The sequence below is a fragment of the Pan troglodytes genome, chromosome 3, assembly GCF_028858775.2.
Source record: "Pan troglodytes isolate AG18354 chromosome 3, NHGRI_mPanTro3-v2.0_pri, whole genome shotgun sequence".
NCBI classification, from domain to species: Eukaryota; Metazoa; Chordata; class Mammalia; order Primates; family Hominidae; genus Pan; species Pan troglodytes.
In genome coordinates this window covers 75,770,235-75,785,048 of record NC_072401.2, presented here as the reverse complement: position 1 = coordinate 75,785,048, position 14,814 = coordinate 75,770,235, and the positions used below count along the sequence as shown (strand labels likewise).

General features: G+C 39.8%; 1 pseudogene; it reads left to right on the top strand.

Moving 5' to 3' along the window:
- The first annotated feature begins 13,920 nt into the window (after window positions 1-13,920).
- Window positions 13,921-14,814, top strand: LOC100614782 (mortality factor 4-like protein 2; annotated as a pseudogene).

Genomic DNA, 14,814 nt, shown 5'->3' with positions numbered 1-14,814 from the left:
GAGATCGTGCCACTGCACTCCAGCCTGGGTGACAGAGCGAGACTCCGTCTAAAAAAAAAAAAAGATGTTCACATCCCAAATCTTTTTTGTTTGTGAGCTAAACATGCCCATTTACTTCAACCATATTTCCTCCTGGAAGGGAGTTTCTAGTCCCTGCCTCTTTGCAGAGGCAGTCTCTCACTCCCATCAGCCTTGGTTTGGTCAACAGCCTTCTTAACATTTGGGGCTCTGACTAGATGGTGTGACGTAACTATTGTGATAGCCAGCCTTCAGGATGGTCCCTGAGAGACTCATCAACTTGTGTGCAAGCCATTCTATAGTTCCCTCCCACACTGAATAGAGGTGACCTGTGTGACCAATAGGATTTGTGAAAGTGACAGTATATGACTTCCAAAGCTAAGTTATAAAAGACATGACACATTTTATCTTATTCCCTTAAATAACTCATTCTGGAGGAAGCCACTCACCATGTCATGAGGACACTCAAACAGGCCTATGGAGAGACTCACATGAACAGGAACTGAGGCTTTCTGCCACTCATGGGAGTGAGCCACCCTAAAATTGGATCCTCCAGCTCCAGCCAAGCAGCCCCAACTAACATCTTGACTGCAACCCCAGACCACCCAGCCATTCACCAATTCCTAACCTCCAGAAACTGTCAGAAATGACAAATGTTTATTGTTGTTTTAAGCTACCAAGTTTTGGGGCAATTGGTTATGTAGCAATAGATGACTAATACAGCAAGGCTAGAACAAAGAGGGACTTAGCCCTTTCTTCCTGACCCTGGATATCATAAGAAACAGTAGAAAGACAAAGAAAAATAGATCAAACTATTAATTTTTAAAGTCGTAGGTTTTAGGCCGGGCGCAGTGGCTCATGTCTGTAATCCCAGCACTTTGGGAGGCTGAGACGGGCAGATCACAAGGTCAAGAGATCGAGACCATCCTGGCCAACTTGGTGAAACCCTGTCTCTACTAAAAAAAATTCAAAAATTAGCCGGGCATGGTGGTGCACACCTGTAGTCCCAGCTACTCAGGAGGCTGAGGCAGGAGAATCGCTTGAACCCGGGAGGCGGAGGTTGCAGTGAGCCAAGATCATGCCATTGCACTCCAGCCTGGGTGACAAGAGGGAAACTCCATCTCAAAAAAAAAAGTCATAGGTTTTTTTTCTCTTCTGTGTCTGTGTGTAAAATTTCTTAAGGGATATTTTTAATTAAGTTGTGTTGTGTCTCTGTTAAGTGCCATACTTAACTTACATAGACACTTAAAACATGGCTTTTAAGACACTGGTTTTCACTTTTAAGATCTGAGAGGCACAAGCACTTTTTTTTGGCCCCTGAATGCATGCTGAGAAAATCTACTCTTTATCCTTTGGAACTCTCACTTGAAGTCAATGGCCTTCTTACACACCAGTGTTAAGATTTTCTGTAGTTCTTTGCACATGGTACAGGGAAAAGTTGGATTTAATAGTTATAATCATGTTGGCCTTCTCACTTAATTGAGATTAGGAAGTACCCAGCTTCATCTGGGAGCTCAAAAGAGAAGTTGTTTCTATGTTCTCCCACTGCCACCTCCACCTACAACACACAAACACACACACACACACACACACACACACACACACACACACACTGGCCTTACTATGGTGTTTCTTCCTATTTTTAATTTTTTCTTATATTTATGTGATTTTTTTTCTGAATATGTCTACTTTTTGAATTCATACTTTTCAAATTTCTTTCTTTTCTACTTTATTGGCTAGTATATCTCAACCTCTTCTTAACCTGAGTGACTCTTATGTAGAACTAAAATGTTTTTAAAAATTCTCAGCTGGGCACAGTGGCTCATGCCTAAAATCCCAACACTTTGTGAGGCCAAGGCAAGAGAATTGTTTGAGCCCAGGAGTTCAAGACCAGCCTGGGCAACATGGTGAGACCCTGTCTCTACAAAAATACATTTTTAAATTAACCAGGTATGGTGGCATGCACCTGTAGTCCCAGCTACTCAGGAGGCTGAGGTGGGAGGATCACTTGAGCCAGGGAGATCAAGGCTGCAGTGAGCTGTGATTGTGCCACTGCACTCACCTGAGCAACAGAGTGAGACCCAGTCTCCAAAAATGAATAAAAATAAAATAAAATAAATTCTCTGAAGTCAGTTAACTTTAAGGTGTCAGTATCCAGGGTATAACCTTGCTCTCAGTGACATTAAGCACATAAAGAGATACCTGAATTCGAGCTTTGAGGATCATCTGGTGACTCTGCACTTGATATATTTAAAGATATCAATGTGTCCTTTGAAGCTATAATGGACTATGAGGTAATCTGAAGGTCCAGAAAACTAAATACACGTTAGTTACTGGACGAATAACTTAGTCTTGGAGAAACAAAATAGTTTTAAGTGAACGTCTTCAGAAATCTTGCTATTATCTTTTTATGCTGTAGTTAATCACACCATTTGGAGGATATTTGGATATGAACATGTAAAGGAATGCAATATCTTTATTCAGAAAAATAACGGGAAAAATCAGGCAAAGAAAAAAGTAGAAATAATATTTATTTATTTTTATTGTTATTTTGAGACTGAGTCTCACTCTATTACCCAAACTGGAATGCAGTGGCTCCATCTCAGCTCACTGCAACCTCTGCCTCCTGGTTTCAAGCAATTCTCGTGCCTCAGCCTCCTGAGTAGCTGGGATTACAGGCACCTGCCACCATGCCTGGCTAATTTTTGTATTTTTAGTAGAGATGAGGTTTCACCATTTTGGCCAGGCTGGCCTTGAACTCCTGACCTCAAGGCCCGCCTCGGCCTCCCAAAATGCTGGGATTACAGATGTGAGCCACTGTGCCGGCCATATTTATATCAGTATTTACATACTGCTTAATATTTTATAAAACATGTTTATTTGCAATGTCACATCTGACCCTCACCATACCCCAGTGTTGTAAACAGAGAGATATTCATCCCATTCTATAAACTTCAGAGAAAAGTTAAATGACTTCCTCAGGCTGGGCATGGTGGCTCACACCTGTAATCCTAGCACTTTGGGCAGCTAAGGCAGGAGGTTTGCTTGAGCTCAGGAGTTCAAGAACAGCCTATGCAACATAGCGAGATCTTGTCTCTACTAAAAATTCAAATACATTTGGTAGGCGTGGTAGGGCACAGCTGTAGTCCCAGTTATTTGGGGGCTCAGGCAGAATTGCTTGAGCCAGGAAAGCCAAGACTACAGTGAGCCATGATCATGCCACTGTAGTCCAGCCTGGGCAATAGAGTGAAAATCTGTCTCAAAAAAAAAATTAATTAATTAAATTAATTTTTAAAAATGACTTACTCAAGCTCAAATGGCCCCTAAAAGCTGAAATACAACTAAGGTCTAAGACTTCTGCTGTAGGTAAATGTTTCTACTGCAAGGGAGAAAAGATAAATAAGAAGGAAAAAATATAAGCAATGAGAAAATAAAGCTAACCGGTTTTACTCAGTATAATTAGCAATTGTTGAGTGGTTATTTTAAAAGTCTATATGCTTCCCCAAAGATTTTACAATCCCATGATGATATTTAAGAAACTGGGCATTTCTCCATCAGCCAGGAAGGACATTGGTGTTGACAATAACTACCATGGCTTCCAGTGTTTTGAAGAAATTTCAGATGCATAGCCTTCTGGCCAGGTGTCTGTGATTTCATATTGTCAGAGCATTTCTTGTAATGCTGGGGGTTGCAGCTCTCTTAAAGTTTACATGGCTGAACCAAGAAAGAAGATATATGTAGATTTCTACAGAAACTATGATTCCATGAAAGATTTTGAGGAGGTGAAGAGGGCTGGTATCTTTCAGAGTGCAAAGTGATTTTGGAATGTTAAGAATGTTTTGGGATTGAGTTCCTCAGAAGTTTGTCACTGACCTATGTTCCTGAACTATGAAACATGAATATGTGGGCTAAGGAATCATTTGTACTGATAAATAAACAATTAAAAATTTAAAAAAAGAAACTGAGGAAACTGGGTTAACTCAACAATTGTCATCCTTGTTATCATCTGTGTAATGCAGCTAATTATAGTACTCATTCATAAAGTTGTTGGGAGGATTAAAATGATACAATATATGACAAGTACTCAACGTTAGTTGTTATTGAGGGTGTTGTTATTTTAATCAGGATGGACAACATTCTAGATAAAGAGTAGAAGATATGCGTTTTCATGCTGTTACAATCAGCCAACTATAAATTCTCTTCCTTCAGTTCTTTTTTCTAGAGAATGAAGACAATATTCCTTTCTAGTTGCCTCCTTCACAGAAAAAAATCACCAGAATGGATTATGTTCTCAGCACCGTCAAAGCCTTGTAGAAACACAAGAAGATCCTGCAACCATTTTTCTCTTCCAGTCTTTCTCCTTGCCATTCTGAGCAAAGCCATATTGCAGGGCAGTGGAAAGGGTATATGAATGGTCATTCATTCAGACTTACATGGCTGTCTGGCAATTTAAGAGTTCAATGGCTGAACTGGAAAGAACAGCCAGCATGATTTTATTGTTTTCTGAGAATCAAATGAACAGCTCACACTATCTATGCACCTATCATCTAAGGAACAGACAGATTATTTTGCTGAGGATGAGCATAGTCACTAGCCTGTAAGAGGTTTCTCCACAAGAATATGCTTCCTCAAAATGTGCTTGCAAGGCTGTTGAGGCTACTGCTCACCTTAGACATGATCCCACTTTGGCTCAAAGATCCCACTCTGCCAGTGGTTCTGTTAGGTCTCTATAACTTCATTTCTATAGCAGCCCTCCTGCCATCCGGCTGCCAACTGTGAGGACCTGTCGTTCAAGGGCGTATCACTTGAGCAGGTGAGCATTCTTATTAGTATCACAGAGCAGCTATCATTCACAATTACAGCATGAATGTTGACTAAATCAGAGACCATTCAAACCCACCTACACCCTGTGACATCAGCATGTGGTTCTATTCTGCCCTGCCTGATTTTAGATGCTTTAGGAATGATGTAACTTGGCAAAGAAATCCTAAGTCAAAATTTTTTTGATGATAATCTCAGATCAACTGAGAATGATGCCAATCAACCCATAAATGTAATGTGTCTCACATGTGGATTCTATAATTAGTGCTTACTAATAGAGGTTTCTTCAAGTTACTGAAATGAGTTTACAAACTTTAGGTAGCTCAAGACCCTACCCTCATGTATATGTGAGATTTCATTTTTATAAATGCCACTGTCAAAGGGTCCGATGTTGCTTTTTATTCTCGTTGCTAGGATGGTCAAAATCAACATTTTGATGGTTGTGTTGAACAGAGCAGTCCAGTCAGATTTAATCCAGTCATATTAGGATCATGCCATTAGAGAACAGTTCCACAATCTTTTCTAATTCCTCTTTTGTTTCTGGATCATAATTAAAATAATATAGGAACAACCTTATTAATAAAGCTTGAATTATGTTTGTCTGTATTGAGCTGGCCTTTCGTTTTTCTGTCATACAACCTTAAAAGATCTCTCATGATTTATTTATTTATTTATTTATTGTTTTGAGACAGAGTCTGTCTCTGTCCCTAGGGCTGGAGTGCAGTGACACGATCTTGGCTTACTGCAACCTCCGCCTCCTGGGTTCAAGCAATTATCTGGCCTCAGCCTCCCAAATAGCTGGGATTACAGGCATGCACTACCACACCCCGTTAGTTTTGTATTTTTAGTAGAGATGGGGTTTCGCCATGTTGGCCAGGCTGGTCTCAAACTCCTGACCTCAAGTGATCTGCCCACCTTGGCCTCCCAGAGTGCTGGGATTACATACGTGAGCCACCGTTCCCGGCCTCTCTTATGATTTGTTAACTATTATCTTTATGTTTTCCTACATGACATTAAATTATACAGTCTTTGAAATTTTACTATATACTTTCTTTTCCAAGTTAGTGTTAAAACTTCCCCTTACAGAGCTGGGTGCGGTGGCTCATGGCTGTAATCCTAGCAATTTGGGAGGCTAAGGCAGGTGGATCACTTGAGGTCAGGAGTTCGAGACCAGCCTAGCCAACATGGTGAAACCCCGCCTCTACTAAAAATATAAAAATTAGCCGGGCATGGTGGTGGGTGCCTGTAATCCCAACTACTCAGGAGGCTGAGGCAGGAGAATTGCTTGAACCTGGAAGGCAGAGGTTGCAGTGAGCTGAGATTGCGCCACTGCACACTCGAGCCTAGATGACAGAGCGAGACTCCATTTAAAGCTAACAAACAAACAACAACAACAACAAAACTTCCCCTTCCAGAAAACTTTTATCCTTTCAGACTTAAGCTAAAGTCTGAAACCACAAAACTCCTAGAACAAAAAATAGGGGAAAATTTCCTTGACATTGTTATTGGCAATGATTTTTTTTGGATGTGATACCAAAAGCACAGGCAATAGAAACAAAAATAAAGAAGTAGTACACCGCATCAAATCAAAAAGCTTCTGCACAGCAAAGAAAACAAGCAACAAATGAAAAGAAAACCCACAGAATAGAAGAAAATATTTAGAAACCACATATCAGATAAGGGGTTAGTATTTAATATAGAAAAAGAAGTCATACAACTCAATAGTGAAAGACAAAAAACCTGATTTAAAGATAGGTAAAGGACTAGAATAGACATTTTTTCAAAGAAGATGTACCAATGTCCAGCAGGTATATAAAAGGTCCTCAGCATTACTAATCATCAGGTAAGTGCAAATCAAAACCACAATGGGATATCACTTCACACCTGTTAGAATGGCAATTATTAATATTTCATCCCTGAGAGGTCTCAGAAATAAAAAAAAAAAAAAACAAACTAAAAAAATAAAAATTTTTAAAAATAGAATGGCTATTATCCAAAAGATAAAAGATGAGTGTCTGCAAGGGTATGGAGAAAGGGAACCCTTATACACTGTTGGAGGAAATGTAACTTGGTATAGCCATTATGAAAAACAGTACGGCAGTTCCTCAAAAAATTAAAAATAGAACTCCTATATGATCCAGCAATCCCACTTCTGGGTATGTAGTCAAACAAAATGAAATCGGTATCTCAAAGAGATATCTGCATTCTCATGTTTACTGCATGTTATGATATCAACTTAAGTATTCATTCACAGTTAATGGATAAAGAAAATTTGGTATATATATACACATGTATATGTGTATACATATGTGTATATATATACATGTATATGTGTATATATACACATATATAGTGTATATATGTGTATATATACGTATATATGTGTATATATATATATTCAGCCATTAAAAAAAAGAAAATTCTACCATTTGTGACAATGAGGACATTATGCTAAGTGAAATAAGCCAGACAAAGAAAGACAAATGCTATATAATCTCACTTATAGGTGGAATCTAAAAAAATTGAACTCACAGAGGCAGAAAGTAGAATAGTGGATTCCAGGAGCTGAGGCAGGGGTTTGGGGTGCAGGGTAAGGGGAAGAGATGGGAAGATGTTGGTTAAGGGTACAAACTTTCTGTTGAAAGATTAAAGAGCACTGGGGTCTCGGCTGGGTGCAGTGGCTCATGCCTATAATCCTAGCACTTTGGAAGGCTGAGGCAGGTGGATCATCTGAGATCAAGAGTTCAAGACCAACCTGAGCAACAGGGTGAAACCCTATCTCTACTAAAATACAAAAAATTAGCTGGGCGTGGTGGCACACACCTGTAGTCCCAGCTACTTGGGAAGCTGAGGTATGAGAATTGCTTGAACCCAGAAGGTGGAGGCCGAGATCACACCACTGGACTCCAGCTTGGGCTACAGAGTGAGACTCTGTCTCAAAAAAAAAAAAAAAAAAAAGTACTGGGGTCTCTAATGTACAGCATGGTGACAATGGTTAATACTGCATTGTATACTTGAAATTTACTGTGAGAGTAGATCTTAAGTATTCTCACCACACATGGTAACTATGTCAGATAATGGATGTGTTAATTAGCTTGATTGTGGTAATCATTTCACAATGTGTGTAAATATATATATATAAAATCATCACACATATACCTTAAATATATACAATTTTTATTTGTCAATTAAATTAAATATATACAAATTTTATTTGATTAATATCTCAAAAAGCTGGGGAAAAAAAAGACTTAGGTTTGAATCCAGTTTCCACTGCCTATAAATTAAGACCCTGGGCAAATTACTCCTTTATTTGTTTCTTTTCTTTTTTCAGAGACAGGGTCTCACTATGTTACCCAGGCTGGCCTTGAACTCCTGAGCTGAAGGGATCCTCCTGCCTTAGCCTCCCAAGTAGCTAGGACTACAGGCACACACCACTGTGCCTGGCTTCAAATTACTTCTTTGAACCTTTGTTTTCTAGTCTATAAGATGGGCATGATACCCTTCTTACTCTTTATTGTGATAGTTAAATGTAATAACATTACAAAATGCTTAGTAGAGTGTCTGGCATGGCAGACACTTGATGAATGATACTTATTATCGCTATTATTCTCATCATCTAAGATACTTCAATTTGATGTAGTCAAATATTCTATTCTACTTATCTACCTCTCTAAGTGAGGGCTACTCTGTAACATACTGCTATGGAAAGATCAGGAATCTGCCCTAGAGATGTATAAATAAGTACTTTATGCCCAAATGAGTATAAATTTTACCTCTGGTATAATTTCTATGGGGAGATAAAACTTTAATTGCCATATAGGAAACCATTGGTGAATTTGGGATGATTTGATGTGTTTGTTTTGGGTTGCTTGTTGCTGTTGTTGTTGTTGTTGTTTTCAGAGATGAGGTCTCACTATGTTGCCCAAGATGGTCTCGAACTCCTGGTCTTAAGTGAGCCTCCTGCCTTGCCCTCCCAAAGTGCTGGGATTATAGGTGTGAGCCATAGCACCCAGCCTAAGTTTTTACCATTGGGAAGCAAATGTTTTGTGGAGAAGCTATAGTTTTGAATAGCAATTTAAAGATGAAAAATAGATGATAGAGGTGGAGAAAGGTGTCAATGGGAAACCCCACATATGGTAAGATAACTATGTGTGCCATGGACCACAAACAGGCTAGCCTGGTCGAAGCAAAAAGGTTGATCCCGAACATAATGGGATGAGGGCATTAGATAGGTAAGGAAGTGACTGATGGAAAATCAAGAGTGATAGTTGATGATGAATGGTGATACTGTATATGATTTTGTGCATTGATATACCATTTTTCCTTTCTTTTTCCATCTACATGGATCTCAAAGATGAGCAATCTTCTCTCTGGAGGTGGATAAGACAGAACATTTTGCAAGCCCTTTAAGTCCTTCAGGAAACACAAACATCCTGTGATCTGTCACTCAGGATTCTGACTCAGACTGGGAATCTGAGCAATGCTCATGGTAATAAGCCAGGACCAGGCCCTAAACATCTGGCTGCTCCACTGTATGGATCTTTGGCATGTTAAATGTCAACAGACCTTGTGGATATAAAGTTGACTCAGTCAGAAAACATCTACGGTCTACATGGAAAAGAAAGTCTTTTGGAAAGAAAAGAAGGCAGGGTGTCTGAATCCTCCGTCAGGATTTCCCTACTCCACTCTATTTCTATTAGATGAGAGGGATGAGGAAAGAGTACTCAGCTACCTTTTCAAGTCATCTGGTGGTCAGGGCTATTTGTAACTCTAATCTCATATTCATACCAATCGTTTCTAAATCCAATCCCATATTTACACCAACCTGTCTTACAACCTTAATTTGGTTTCCCAGGTGTATTCCAGTTCCACTGTCAAATGGTAAGTACTGGATTATCCCTAGATAGACTCACCAAAAGATTATACAAGTCCTTAGAGGAGGGAAGTGAGACTGTAGAAGAGACTCAGCATCCAACAAATATATCACATAGTATATTCAAACTACTCTAAGTACTACACCAAAACAATGACTTTCCTGACCACCATCCTAACCATGACACCAACCCTGGGTAATTTCATCTCATCATATTGCTTCAAATATTATATATGCTTTAAATAATATAGGCTGATGCCATTTTTATTTCTACTCTCACTTTCTTTTTCCTTTCTTTCTTTTTCTTTTTTTTTTTTTTGAGACTGAGTCTTGCTCTATTGCCCAGGCTGGAGTGATCTTGGCTCACTGCAACCTCTGCCTCCCAGGTTTAAGCGATTCTCCTGCCTCAGCCAGCCAAGTAGCTGGGATTACAGGGATGTGCCACCTCACCCAGCTAATTTTGTATTTTTAGTAGAGACGGGGTTTCACTCTGTTGGTCAGGCTGGTCTCGAACTCCTGACCTCAGGTGATCCACCCACCTCAGCCTCCCAAAGTGCTGGGATTACAGGCATGAGCCACCACGCCCAACTCCAATCTCAATTTCTGTTAAATTCAGATCCATATTTCCAACTGCTACTCTACATCAAAAATTTCCTCTTGGCTATTCTTATAGCACTTAAAACTCAAAATGTTTATAACCAATTTATCTTTTTTCTGTTCCACTCACTCTATCTACAGTCTCATCTGAAACAACAAAAAACTGCTTATCTTTCATCTGTAACCACTATATTTGTTAACACAATCATATTCAATACAGACACCTGAGCTAGAAACCCAAGTCCCCACTGACCCATTTGTCTTTCTGTACCCCTGTCCTATCTAATTAGTAACCAAGGCTCATTGGTGCTACCTTCCAAATTACTCTTGAATTTATTCTCTCCTCTCCATTCCCACCACCACTGATTAATGTGACACTTATCATTTCAAGTCTGGACTTTGGTACTGGACACTAACTGTCTCTGGTTTCTCTCTCTTCCAATCCCATTCTTTACAATGATTATAATATAATCATTTCAATTTTCTGCTTAGCATCCTTCAAAGACCGTTCATCTTACTACAGAGGCCTTCATACTTCTTCACCTGCCACTCACACTCTTTGCTTTCTGCCACTAAGCAGCCCTTCCTGCTTCTGTCTCCTGCATGCAGCTTAATGCATATCCATCCTCTGGGCCTGTGCTCACTCTTGAAACTTTGGCCTAGAAGTCTCTTCTCCTGCTGTTGTTTTTACTCTGAGCATCTCCTAGAAATAGTTCAAGCCTCAGTCTCACAGTCCATGATGCCAGCAGGAAGAAAGAACAGATCTCTCCTCCATGGTTCCACAGTTGTTGCATGCCACTATCACACACTTATTTGAATTCATTGATGGCTATGGTTAGGTGAGCCACTGTGCCCAGCCCGGGGTCTAGTCATCTTTGTAGCCCTAGTACCTAACATATGTAGGCACTCAGTAAATAATGGTGAATTAAACTAAATTGAATTTTAATAGCAACTGTCTCCTATTTCCAGAAGTTCCTCTAACAATATGATGCAGGCCTTATATTTAAAAGTAGCCATTATTCTTATAAGTTTTATATTTTGTTGACAGCTAAATACACTAAGAGTCCTGTCTGGATAAGGGTCATTCTTTGGCCAATTTAAATGGAATTGTGATTATATTAGGCCCATATTGTTTGGAATCTAACTAACTTGTCTGATCTCAGAAAAATTACAAAAAAAAAAGAAAACACAGGTAAAAACCCCTCTCAAGGACAGCAATGACATAGTTAACTTTGGCTACCAATGCACCTTCTACATTCATAATTATTGTCACTGATGCTTTAGAGCACCCAGAATAGTGAAATAGTGTATAACTGAGACCTATTAAATTCTAACAGGCTAAGCACAGTGGCTTACACCTGTAATCCCAGTACTTTGGGAGGCCAGGGCAGACAGGTCACTTGAGGCCAGGAGTTTGAGACCAACCTGGCCAACATGGTAAAACCCCAGAAAGCAAAAAATTAGAGTATAGTCAAAAAAGTATAAAAAATTAGTCAGGCGTGGTGGTGTATACCTGCAATCTCAGCTACTCGGGAGGCCAACGCATGAGAACCACTTGAACTCAGGAGGCGAAGGTTGCAATGAGCCAAGGTTTCACCACTAAACTCCAGCCTGGGAGACAGAGCCTTGCTCTGTCTCAAAAAAAAAAAAAAAAAAAAAAAATCGAACAGGTAGCATAGAGACAAAATCTGTGAAAAACTAAACACTGAATTGATATAAATAAAGTGTTCTACTCCTTATCTCAAAATGTTAAAGTGCTATATTTTCCCCACTCACATAAAAAAGTAACAATTTATGTCATTCAAATGATAATAAAGAAATAACTCATTTATTTTATTAAATATGAATGTCCTTAAGGAACAAGTATTATCTTTAAAAACCTGTTCAGAATTGGTAATTTTATATTTACATCTATCTTCTGAATTATATTACCTTTTTACCACTTATGTAGGTTACTATGATAAATTCTTGCCTTAACAACAGCTATTGATTTTAATTATTGAGATACCAATGATCTCGTAGGGGGATGCCAATTATTACGAAGTATCTGTGGAAGACAATGGTGCTGTGTATGCATACAGAATTAGGGACACTGTCTTGCTCAATCAATTTTCAGTCAATGAGCTCATCAGCTAAATCTGATGGACTGACAGAGAATCCAAACAGAGTAATACAATGACTAAGACAGTAGTTGGTTTGCCCAGAGCAGTCAGATGAGGAAGGGCATCCAGCCAAGTCCAGAGACTCAGGGCAGACTCCAAATGAGCTCTAGCTAACAACAAGACAATATCTCTTGTTTCCAACCCTGTGTAAATTATAAAAACAAGAGGATGTGGCCATTATGGTGTGTTTCCCAAAAACTGTTCATGTAGCTGTGATGTGAGCAGCTAAAGAATTCCACAGGCCGACAGTGGAGGGAGAACCTTAGCCCTAATCTCAGGGCCACTGGATTTAGAAGCATCCACAGTAAATCCAGTAACTTATTAGTTTTCCTCATTTAGCCAGGAGGTCTGGAAAGGGAACTTGTCTCCCACCAAAAATAAAATGATACTTTGATTGCAAGTCTAAATCCAGGATCTGATTTTGGCAAGTCCTTTAACCTCTCAATATCTTATTGTGGAAATAACAGTTAACAAAACACAAAAAGTCCTATCTGGCTTAAATAATTGTGCTAACCCAAGGACATAACTGGTTAGAGTCTTTATAAACTGCAGTCCTGTATACAGGTAAAATAGAATGGTGAGGAAGCATCCACCTAGAACACTGACATTCTTCTTTCAATCCTTCATAAATTATTGAGCATCTCCTCTGCCAGGTTCTGCTTTATATGCTTAGGAAACCATGTAAACAAGATAGCTTAGATCTCATTTGTTTTGAAGCTTCCACTAGGCCTTTGATTCATGTGCAACCAGCTTGCAAAATGCTGGTCATACACAAGTTTTGGGCTCTGCCCTCAAGCAGAGGGGCATGGAGAAGATTATGAGACAGATGATGATAGTAATAAGATGATGCATTGAAATCAGTGCAAATCCATTTCATCTCCATCCCAGCCTCACCCTTTTACTGCACCATTGAGTTTGGGGTTTGGTTTAGGAGGTCCTGGATGTAAATTCACCCTCTCTTTGAAATAATAATGGCCCTCTTCTCATAGGGTGGTTGTTCTCAATGAACCCAGTAGACATAAATATCCTGCAGGAGCTTCCATTCTAGCAGGGAGATTGAGACGATAAACATAAACACAAGATATTATGTAGCATATAGTTGGAAGGTGATGACTGCTATGGGAGAAAAAAATAGAGCATGGAAAAGGGATTGGGAGTGCAGAAGGCACAGTAGCAGATTTGATATTTTAGAAAGAGTGAGAAAGCGGCAGCTAGAAAGATCTGGATTCTCATTTCAGGTCACCATTCAGAAAAGCTAAGTTTGCTGTATAGTAAGGCTCAGGAGATCTGATCCTGATTGTAGAAACCTCTGATTACAGAATCTTGGATTGTATCTCCCACTGCATCCTCCTAGACCATCCTGCAAGATCTATAAGAGTCCTTTTGGGAAATCCCTAGGAGTTCTTGGAAAGAAGAAAGATTGTTGGTTGGAATAAAAAGGGTTGAATGAGTTCCAGAAAGCCGGGTTCTCAATCTCATGGACAACAATCTGCAGAAGAAGACAACTTCAAAAAACCAACTAGAAGCAACACGCAGAGATGAGAGGGGCCTCCTCAGGAAAGAAGGCAGCTGGTCCACAGCAGAAAAATCTTGAACCACCTCTCTCAGGAAGATGTGGGGTTGCTCTGCAGAGAACTTCCTAGCTTCAGGATCCGTGAGGAAGACCAGAAAGAACAAACAGAGGACTCCTGGAAACAGATATGGGGGCAGTACCAGCAAAGCACCTCAGACCCCAGGGAAGGAAAGAGCCTGGGCAGACCTCACTGTTGAAAGCGAGGACGCATTCAAGAACAGAATGGAAGTTAAAGTGAAGATGCCTGAAGAATCGAAACCATGGCTTGTTGGGGACTGGAACTTAGTTACCAAGCAGAAGCAGCTGTTTTAACTCCCTGCTAAGCAAAATGTAGATGCAATTCTAAAGGAGTATGCAAATTGCAAAACATCGCAGGGAAACGTCGATAATAAGGCATAGGCAGTTAATGAAATTGTGACAAGAATAAAAGAATATTTCGACGTGATGTTAGGCACTCAGCTGCTCTACAAATTTGAGAGGCCCCTGTATGCAGAAATCCTCTTGGCTCACCCTGATGCTCCTGTGTCCCAGGTTTAAGGGGCACACACCTACTGAGGTTATTTGTAAGAATTGGAGAAATGTTGGCCTATATATCCCTTGATGAGAAGAGCCTTGCGTTATTGTTGGGCCATTTGCATGATTTCCTAAAATATCTGGCAAAGAATTCTGCATCTCTTTTTACTGGCGGTGATTACAAAGTAGCTTCTGCTAAGTACCACCACAAAGCCCTGTGCTGGTCTACAGACCACTCACTGTTATTTGCCTGA